Source organism: Nyctibius grandis, chromosome 5 (genome assembly GCF_013368605.1).
Source record: "Nyctibius grandis isolate bNycGra1 chromosome 5, bNycGra1.pri, whole genome shotgun sequence".
NCBI classification, from domain to species: Eukaryota; Metazoa; Chordata; class Aves; order Nyctibiiformes; family Nyctibiidae; genus Nyctibius; species Nyctibius grandis.
Genome location: NC_090662.1, coordinates 71,597,155 through 71,607,698, shown reverse-complemented (window position 1 = coordinate 71,607,698; position 10,544 = coordinate 71,597,155).

Here is a 10,544-nt window from a genome sequence, read left to right as displayed (position 1 = left end):
GATGAGCAACTTGTCCTTATCCCTCTCCTGTCCTGGGGGAATTCTCTCTGGATTGAGGGACTCTGGTTGCATTTGGTGGCAATGGTCAAATGGGGAGGGGGTCTGAGCTATTAAGGGGCATGTCCGCTGTGGTTTCGCTTGTATTGAGAGCTACCAGACCACACATGGCAATGGAGCTTGCACCAAGAACACTCCTGTTTTCCTGAGGAGCTGAGCGCATGAAACACGGCACTCAGCATTGGATGCCAATACTGGCACTGGAGGCCACGCAGTGTGCCCATACAGCATGGTTTTCCTCTCCACATGTCTGATCCTGTCTCTGTACAACTCCAGCTATTGGTCCACCTGAGTGGACCTGAGTCCACCTGAGTCCACCTGAGCAGCTCAGGGGTAGGAAGAAAAAGCCTGGAAACTCTGAAACCTACTGATGACACCTGGGAGCTAGCTCTTAAAAATGAGTGCAAAGACCAGTCTGATCATTGCACCCTTTCAAAGTCCTTGGAAAGGGGAGAGAAGGGATGTGACAGGAGGGTTGAAAGATGGGGGCTCTCGTGGGGCCTCGCTACCATCTCTTTCTCCACCATGTTGCCCACTGCAGCAGCCCTTGGATCAGGTACCTGTCACTTCTTCCTCCCTTCTCTGCTTTGCATCCTCTTGCTCACCTGCCTCACCTTCCCTCTTTGGGGAGGGGCTTGCCTGCCCGTGCCAGCTTTTCTCTCCTGCTCAGCCCTGCTTGGTGTCAGTGACCCACGAGCTCTGAATCTCTGGACAGGTGTACCTGTTGCTGGGCCAGGGAATGGCCAAGGTGGAGAGTCTGGCAACAAGCAACAGGGCAGGCTCTGCACATAGGCTGGCGTGCTGACCCTTCCCTGCTCACCCAGTCACCCCTGTGCAGAGTCTGTGCCGCATTCCTTCCCCAGAGCTTCCCACCGCCTCAGCTAGCAGAGCTTCTGTGTGGTGCAGGAAGCCAGCGATGTTTCATTGACATCTAATGAATGGAGGTGTCAGGTGTTTTCCTCTCCCCAACTGACAGCCCTCCATAACCTTGATGGAGGGGAGCAAGGGTGCTGTGAAAGCAAAAGCCACAGCGCTGCCCATGTGTTTTAACAGCTTTCTTCCACTTTCTGCACCTTTAATAGTACGTTAAAGTGGTGCTTGTGGTCAGAGGTCCAGGCAGGCGCCGGACCTGCTCAGAGCTACGTGGTGGAAGTGACATTTCCACCCTGGCCCTCAGGGTTTGTTCATCCCATCAGGAGCAACCCTGGGGCTGGTGTCCCTCCCTCCAGTGTGTTGGGGGCCCTCTCCAGCATAGGTCCCCACATGTCCTGGTGGCATGTGTCAGGAGGGCTGCCTGCAGGGCCGTGCAGTTTCCCCCCACTTTAGTGCTCACCCTGCCACATCCCAAGGGGCTGGGACCCACATGCAGCTGTTTAACTGCTGGATAAAGGGTCTTGAGCTGCAGGACCATGCCCATGGGGGAGCCCAGGTGGTGGCCTCCTGGCAGGCACTCAGGGGTGGCGGGGGACAGGGGTGGCATCCCAGTATTGCCGCTGCAGCACTGAGGCAGCAGCGCCAAGGGCAGTGCGGGGCTCCTGCCAAGCACCCGTCCATCATCTCCACGATGCTGTCAGCCAGGAAGCATCCATGTCTGGAGACGCTCAGGAGAGTTTAGTGCTCCCTGCGCTGATACCTGATGGCCGTGACACTGATGGAGATGCCTCCTGACAGCCCAGCATGATGCCGCTGCGCTGCCAAGAAAACAGCACCAGCCTTCACTGGGGTCCTGGGGAGTGGCCACGGCCCCTCAGCTCACTGCCATGGCCCCTCAACTTGCTGCAGCCTGGCCACGGGGGCAAAGCCACGACCCCTCGCAGGGTGGCACATGTCCCCACCAAGGCCCCTGGGGACCAGCAGCCCTAACCTCCACGGCTGCAGGCCCGTGCAGAGGAGCTGTGGAGGGGCTCATCCTGGCCATATTCCTGCTCCACAGCAGCTTTCTCCAAGGGCCTCTTGGTGGACTCTGGGTGTTTCTGCTTCCAGATGAGAAAACCCAACCCAGCAGAATGTGTCTGAGTCACTGCTGTAATGACAGCAGGGGGGACCGGCCTCAGAGGACCCCATAGCCACAGTGCGGGGCAGGTGACCTGCCTGGAGGACCCTCCTGCCCAGACATCACACCTCCTGTGAGCCCAGGGGCCACTGGCAGAGCAGGGCTCAGGATGTTTTTCTCCCTTTGAAGGCTGCGTGGCTCAGAGGAGGCTCTTGGCCACTTTGCATTGCATCATGCTGTTTGGGAAAACACACATATCTCTCCAATGACCCCGTAAAGAAAAGCACCCGTGAGTTTTGTGCTGACGCTGCCGACCCGGCTTCAGAGAAAACCTGCCTTGTATTTGTCCAGATACAGGGGTCTTCAAATGTAAACTCAGCCCTTGCCATCAGCCCGAAGTGCGCTGCCTCCCATCTGCTCAATGGCTCCAGAGCTGTGTACACAGACTTGGAGGTACATCAGCCCCCGGCTAGCCCTCGGGGACAAGGGGCAGGACATGGGGGCACCCGGGCCTCGTGAGTCAGCACGCAGGCAGTGCTGGCCCCTTGTCCCACTCCCCTTGCCCATCCCCACAGAGCCCTCCTGCCTTTTGGCTGCAGCTCGCCCTTGGCTGCATGGCTGAGCCTGGCTGCCCGCTGCCCCCTCGTCTGTGCATCCCCCTCTGGCACACACCAGGGCCGACTGACGTGCCTTTAAAAATCACTCATTGGTGGGGATGAGGACAAGAGATGGAGAGGGATGAGCACTTTTGGTGGGAGGGAGACAACATCCCCCTCCACCTCTCCCTACCCTCCTGACAGTGCCAAAATGTCCTGTCTGAGTGGCTGCTCTGGGTTGCCGCCTGCCTAGCCCGTGGCACGAACACTTCCGTGCGTTTCTGAAGCATGTATGGTCCTGCAAGAGGGAGAGAAAGAGAGCGAGCATCTCTGTCCCCTCTCTGCGCTTACTGCAAATGAAGGGATTAGGAATTATAATCCAAGATTGTTATTTTTAAAGAGGCTTTTCAGCTCTGCGAGGGGAACTTCAGTGTGACGCTCCTAGGGGAGACATGTGACAGAGCAGCTGTCCCAGCCCCAGCCACCATGGGCGCTTGGGCAGCAGCAGTCGAGGCTCAGCAGTGCCCTCCGGGCTCCAGCAGTGGCTGCATGGGGTGACACTTTGTCAGGGAGGAGGGTGGGGGGTGGCAGGGGGCACCCCTGCAGCCCAGGGTACACGGGGTGTCCCATGGCTGGGCACCTGTCTTGGCACCGCGGAGCGTGTCTGAGCCCTGGGCAAGTGCTGCCATTGGGCTGCACCAATGGATTTTCAGGGGTTCCTGGATGCTTTGACCTTTGAAAAGAAAGAGGGGCCTCTTTGGGGATGGAGGGTGAGTCTGCACTAGCCATCGCTGTTTAAATGGGAGTGTGCTGGGTGAGCGGCACAGCCATGGTGAGAGGTGTGCGGCAGCACGATCCCCCCAGCAGCATCCCAGTCACTGCCCGGTGGGTGCCACACGCACCCAGCCCCACTGGGGCTGCCCCCATCCCCAGTGGCACCACAGACCCCAGGACATTCCCCAGCTGTGGGGACTCCTCCAAAGGGCAGAGCCCTGGGATCTGAGAGAGATCAGCTGCTGCTGGTCCCCATGGCAGCATCTGCTCCTGGGATGCCAAGTGCCAAATTGCACCAGCCCGAAGTGTCCTGTGGCCCCTGGGAAGCTTCTGCCCCTTGCTGCCAGCAGCATCTGCCCCGGCGAGGCAACGTGATCTTTCATCCTTTGCACTTTTTCCCCCCGCTCCTTCCTCCCGCCGTGTTCAGGTCAGATCTGTGCAAAAAGTTATCAAACTGCTGTTTTTTTTCACTGGCATCTCTGCCGCCTTTCCCTCTGCTAATTATTATAGCAGTGCCTCTTCTAGAGCAAGTCGACAGATGGTTGGGGTTTTATCTTTGAACAAGCTATTTAATAACAGCTCCTCTTTTCCCCTTGCACATTTCTTTCCTGGCCGCTTGTCCTGAGCTGCTGGATGGGTTGTCCTTTTCACTGGGGATGCCAGAAGATGTGAGCTGAGGCTGAAGGCCAAGGTCAGGTCCCAAGGGATGGGGTTTTTTTCTTTCCCTTTTGAAAGGGAAGGTAATTCTGCCGGAGTTCATGTGGCCCTTACTGAGCGACTCTATCCCTCACTACAAAAAGACGTGATGGAGAACCAGTCCCCAAAGGGAGGTGGGAAGGGCTGTGTCAAATGCTGGGTCCTACAGGGCAGATCCCAAGTGCACAGAAAGCCAATGTAAGTGCTGAAACCAGCACACTGCCCACTCACGCCAGCTGAAATCCAGCTCGCAGGGACCGAGCTGTGCTCTGGCTCATGCTGCCATCGGCTGCGTGTCTTTGCTGTGGCCCACTGGGTGCAAAGGAGGTAATTCCTTCTGTAGGTGGAGGGTCACAGGCTGTGACTGGAAAGATAAAGGAGAGCTAAGGTGGCAGGGATCGGCCAGCCAGTAAGTGGGGCTGAAAGCTGTTTCAGAAAGCTCAAGCTGGGACTTCCCCCCACTGTTGCTGACTCCTGGGCTCTGAAGGGGATGTACAAGGACCCAAACCCTTCTGGATCTGCTCCAGGAGCAAGGGGAAAGCTTCCCTTTGCACAAGAGTGAAGACCAGGGAAACAGGAGGAGGTTTTGGGTACCAGCTGCTTTGTGGCACTGTCTCAGTGGAGACACCAGCACTGGGCACCAGGCCCTGCTATGGCCAGGCTCACTTCAGTGACTGTTTTCCCTGTTTTTATCAGGCTTTCTCTGTACTTGGTTTTCCTAAAGAGTTTTCAAAGCCAAGTGTCCTGGGCACTTGGTACCATTAGCACCAAGCTGTTTGGCGATGCCTGCCCCAGGAAGAGGCTTAGCGTGGGTCAGGGGCTCCCTGCATGGCAGGGCCACAGCACTGCTTGCTGTTTTGTTTTCCCCTACCCTTATTTCCCCCTGCCTAGGAAGCTGGAGAGGGTTTTGGTGGCTTTTCTTGCCTTTTACTTGGATAGTTACAACAGTTGTAACATCAGCTGTCCCAGGTTGCTCCTATTCCTGCCACGGCTGTTTGTCCTGGCAAGGAAAAAAGCTCTGCTCATAGCATCCCAGGAGGGCTGGTGTCCAGCTAGGTGCTGTCAGAGCCCGGCTGGCAGCCCCCTGCGTGTTGGCATGGCCTGCCTGCACCAGACTTAGCTGTGTCGGTCTTAGCCAGAGCCAGCACAGAGATGTCTGCTCAGAATATATGGATTTGAGTTTTCCTACAGGGAACATGTTGTCCTCCTTCTCCTGTGCTGCCCCAATGCTTTGCTCCAAGTTTTTTACGAAATATAATGAATAGCTCATTTCAAAAAGGCAGTGAGGGGAGGAAGGGGGAAGCGCTTCCTCTGTCGCAGGCAGCGGTGGGAGGCAGGAGGGTGTGGAGGGAGCTGCGGTGGGGATGTACCAGCACTGAGATGGTGGCCTTGGGAGGAGTGAGCATCCCTGTAGCACAGTCAGGCTGTGCATCGTGCGGAGGAGCATCAGGGCACCCGTGGCTGCTGCCAGCACAGAGCCCTGCAAAGCCGTTGCCTTTCAGCGCACGTTGCCCTGGACTGGCCCAGCTCTTTCCCAGCCAGCTGTGCAAACAGCATGGGGTGGCAATGGAAGGACACGGACGGCTTTATTGCCCCATGGGTGGACACCAGTTTGCAGCAGGGTTTGGGAGGAGGCTGCCCTGGTCTCTCTGATTTAGCGCTGGGAAGTTCATGAGAGTAGCGAAGAGGGGCCACTAGCTGAGGGAAATGCTGAGCGTGCAGCTGGGCGAGTGGAGGAGAGAGGCAATTTCTCCTGTTGCTGGCACCGTGTGAGTCCTGTTTGATCAGCAAGTCTATGAGCAGTCAGCATGAGGCTTCTGCACGTTTGAGATGAAGAGCTGAAATGCACTGAAAAGTCAAGCCTTCCATAATGGAAGGGAACAGGGAGCTGTACGTGGAATATCAGGGTGGGCACATTTCACTTAAAAGTGTTTTCGCTGCTGCAGCCTTGAACCTATAGCCCTGTGGAGGAAGATCCTTCCCTTTCCCCTTCCACTCCCTGCTTTTTTTTTTTTTTTTAAATGAACTTGATATTGTTTGGGAGACCCTACCTTTCATGAGGAGGAAGGATTAGGAAGACAGCACTCTGGTTTTCAAGAAGTCACTGTTGACTGTGACACACTGTCAGACCCCAAGGCTGGAGCATGGGTGTTGCATAAAGTAAGATCCTGCTCTACATGCTTGAGAACAATCCCAGCTCATGGATTATATGGATTAAGGCAGAAAACACAGCTCCTCAGCCAGCTTTTAACCTCAGTTGCACTCATTAGCTGCAGGAAAGATGCTCCAAGACTGGCCACGTGTGACAGAGCGCCTAAACTGGTTAAACCCCACAGCCCTGCTCACCAGTCACCATCATCCTGGAGACACCTGCTCATTTTCAGCCACTGTTCTTAGGCCAGGCAGGAGTATGCACACGACTCCATGGGTTGCCAGTCTGGGTTGCCAGACTCAGGATCTGGGCAGTGACTTACAGAGGGGCACCTCTCTCCCCAGCAGCTGGCAATGACAGGAAACCTGAATCTGTGGGGAATGGTGGAGCCTGACTCTGCGATCAGCTGTGCCCCAGGCACCCCCCAGCCACCAGCACCACCTTTCCAGAGTCCCCCAGATGAGGTGGGAAGGGCCCCATCGCGCCCCGCACATAACAGTCACATTGCAGGCACTGTGCCCTTGCTGTCCCTGATAAGGCACAGTGACACGGCAGCTCCGAGTTTGCAGTAACCCTCCTGCCACCCCACTGCTCCCCGAGGGCTCCACTCTTTGCGTTGGCCTTGGGATAGGTATCTGACCCCACGGACGACGCCTGTGAAGCGAGAGACAGCAGGCTCTGTAGTGTTGAGTTCTGTGGCAAGGCTTCTGCATCTCGTTTGACAGGGGGTGGGTGGAAGCCAGTTACAGCAAAGCACTTGAGGGACGTGCTTAATTTAAAGTCCATCTTAAAAGTTTTAGAGAAAAAAAATGCATCTCAAAGTTCTCTGTGGAAAAGAGCAGCATATTCTGATCAACTCTGAACGCACTATATATATGTTATTGCACGTTATGCACACTGTATAACTAGAACAGTGTAGAGATGCAATATGACAGTTGTGGTATATGCTTTTTGGATTATCATCTCTTTGTACCAGCACCACCTATACGTGTCTACATAGTATTTGTCCCAAAGGGACCTGCCATCTTCCAATTAGTAATAGTATCTGCACATCGGAGCAAGTTAGGAGTATTTCACATATAGACAATCTGTTTTTATTGCTTTCATTTTTACAGCCAGGTGTGTGATCTAAACATCAGGCAGAAACTTCTCCAATAATCTCCTGTTTCAAACATCTTAGAAAATGACTGTTTGGGATGGGCTGATCTATAATATATCCGTGGCACACAAAGACATAAATGGAAGCCTCTGAATCCCTTGGAAGTTTCCTGTCTCTGTCTTGGAGGGATTTCTGTCCTCCCAAGTATTTCATCGTGGGCCTGGGGATCTAAGAGATTCTTCAAAGCCAGCAAAGAATTTGCAACCTATAGACAGGGGCTTTTAGCAGGTGCAATCTGAAGCCAGCACGTTTGACTCAGCTGCAAAGACGTAGGCAACCTTCCCCCATCCATTGCAGAGAGCTTGCTTAGTGTGCACGTGTGTGCCTCTGATCATCTCTCTCATCCCTGTGCAGAACTTCACAAAGGTCAGTTTCATTAACCTTGGGGTTATGCTTTGTGTAAATATGCATGTATATCTGATTTGCATGGGAAATGTCATTTTCCTTACGTGTCTCCTACCCAAAATTTAACCAAGCTTGAGCCTATGCTGCTTGTGAGATGTGCTGCGATGGTAACTGCAGCCAGCACAGCTGTCCTGCTTGGGCAGTGCGTGGCTGCATACGCCTGATACTTCTGCGCAGCGTGTTCAGCTGTGTGGATAGTAGAGGTGCCTACATGTTATCTGCCATATAGTCCTACACGTTGGCAGATGGTGTGTGCATTAACACACAGTATGCGCTGATGTCTCTGGGTACATGAGTTTCTCTGTGGCCAGCTGGCGTCCAACACATGCATTGGCACGTGCAGCTTGGGAAGCTGCTTGCCTTGCTGCGGTGTGCACACGCTTTGCACGGATGTGCGGGCCTCCTTTCCCAGAGGTGCAGAGCTATACAGATGTGAGCAGAGGGCTTGGGGCTGGTTCTGCTGCTTGCCAGCAAGGTGGAAAGGAAGGAGCTGCAGCATGGAAGGGCTTTGCCTTCCCCCACCCCATTTTCCTCCCTGCCTCACTGAAGGGGTGAATTTCAGACTGAGTTGCCATCTCTTGGACAAGATTATTTCTTCCTGCTTTCCTCTGGATCTGATCCTCAGAGAAGCCTGAGCACTGAGCTAGCTCCTGCTGCATTCGACGACAAATCAGCAGTAGCCGCAGCGGGCTGCCCCTGAGGCCAGCAGGAAGCCACGACGCTCCACGCTCCTTGGGAGCACAGCCTTGGCATGCTGCCCGTGCGCCTGTGCACGCCGATGGAGCCCAGAGACACAGGAGGGGGGCTGAGGCAAAGAAGACATTAGTGCACAAGTGACATATCTCAGTATAATTTCTAAAACTCTATTAATTGAACAGATAAAATACCTCTGATCTATTTCTGTTATTTTGTTACAAAATATTAGCCATTTGGACTCTTTGCTAGGTGTGACCACACCACTTTTCCCAAAGGAAGCTTTTCTTGGTGATATTTACAGCAGGAAACAGGTACAGACAGACAGGTGCTTTCAAAAGCCTACACACAGGTAACACTTCTGTTGTTAGTTTTTTTAAAAGACACATTCAGATGGGGTTGTGACTAGTGTTGAAGAGCTGGGTGACTTCAAAGCTGCTGTCCCAGGCATGGCTGTGAAGGAGCGGGCAGGACAAGGACAGCTCTAGCTCACGAAACACTGCCAGCAGTCCCTGGAGCCTACGCTAGCACAGTGAGGCGGCTGGTGGAGCAGGAGATGGGGGAGCCTGCTCAGCAACTCGCATTTCAAAGCAGAGACTCTGCCAAGCAGCAGCTTCCTTGATTTAGGCCTCGGATTTGTTTTGGAAACCTCACAAACACGTGCAGATAGTTGCAGGTTGAGCCTTCTGAAAAACATGTAAAAAACCCTCAAACTTTTACAGCTCAGAGGCCTTCAGATACTTCCAAATCTGGTGGTAGCTTTTTGTGAAGAAGTCTGAGTATTGATTAAATTCTGGTTGTGGACCATACCCACATCTTTCATCTACAGGGAGGAGAGAAAACATGAACAGTGGGGTGCTTTGAAGGTCTTGCAGAAAGCACGAAGTGTTGCTACCGCAGTGGCCCAGCTCATGGCATTTAGAAGCACTACAGCAGCGGACAAACACTGCATTAAACCGAAATTGTTTGCACTAAGCTTGATTCTCCTGTCACCATTTTTCCATCCCTTTGCTACTGGTGTAAACAGATTAATTTCACTGGACCTGCACTAGCATGAGCACGGGAGAATCAGGACAGAGCCTGACAGTTTGTGTAATGCAGCTCTGTAGACTTCAGTAACACCTTGGTCTCTTCCACCTCCCAGCAGAGCCACCTTCTTGTTTGGCCACTGAGTACCTGACACTCACTGCAGAATGCTCTTTACTGTGTTTCTCTTTTCTCTTTCCCCCTCCTCTTTTTTTAATATAGAAGGATATGAATTTGGCAGCAAAAAGCCACTGGCTCATTTGAGTCAATCTAATCTCTGCAGCAGCTTCCTGCCTGATCCCACCACCTGGAAGTCTGTGCTAGGTTCACAATCGGAATCACTGCTGTCAAGAGCTGGTGATTTTTCTTTGGGCTGGTCCCTCCAGGTGAGCTGTGGTACACGTTTTGTCCTTCATTAGGTTGTCACTGACATGCTCCTTCTAGTCTGCACCCTGACAACAATCAGTCTGTGTGCAAGGGTGTCTATCCACAGTACTACAGCTACACTGAGTCTGTGTGTCTTGCTTGTGTATGGGAGGGCTGTCGGAGCAGACAATACAACAGATCAGATGAGGTGTAGACATGCTTTAAAGTGCTTGTCATCCTTCAAGACCAACCTTCAAAGGAAAAAAAAATCCGTATTTTGAAGTGAAGTCTGAAGGGCTCAGCTACACGGTAGAATTTAAAGCAACCTGTTCCATGACCACCTGGAATAGAGTGGTTTGTTGTCTCTCTAGATAAGCCTGACAGAAGATGTTGTAGCAAGCAGGCTTGAAGACAGCAAGGGTTATCTACGTTTGCTTCTCTGTCCAAAGCTCAAGGCCAGCAGTAGCCTTTGCAAGGTCAGGGAAATGGAGCCAACTTGTCCTGAGAGACTGTTGTGCCTCAGGTACCTCGGCACTTCAGCTAGCTCGCTTCCATCATTCATCCAGCACGAAGAAGGGAGTTTCATGGAAGCTTCCTTATTTCTTCTTTACATTCCTGTAGCTCACC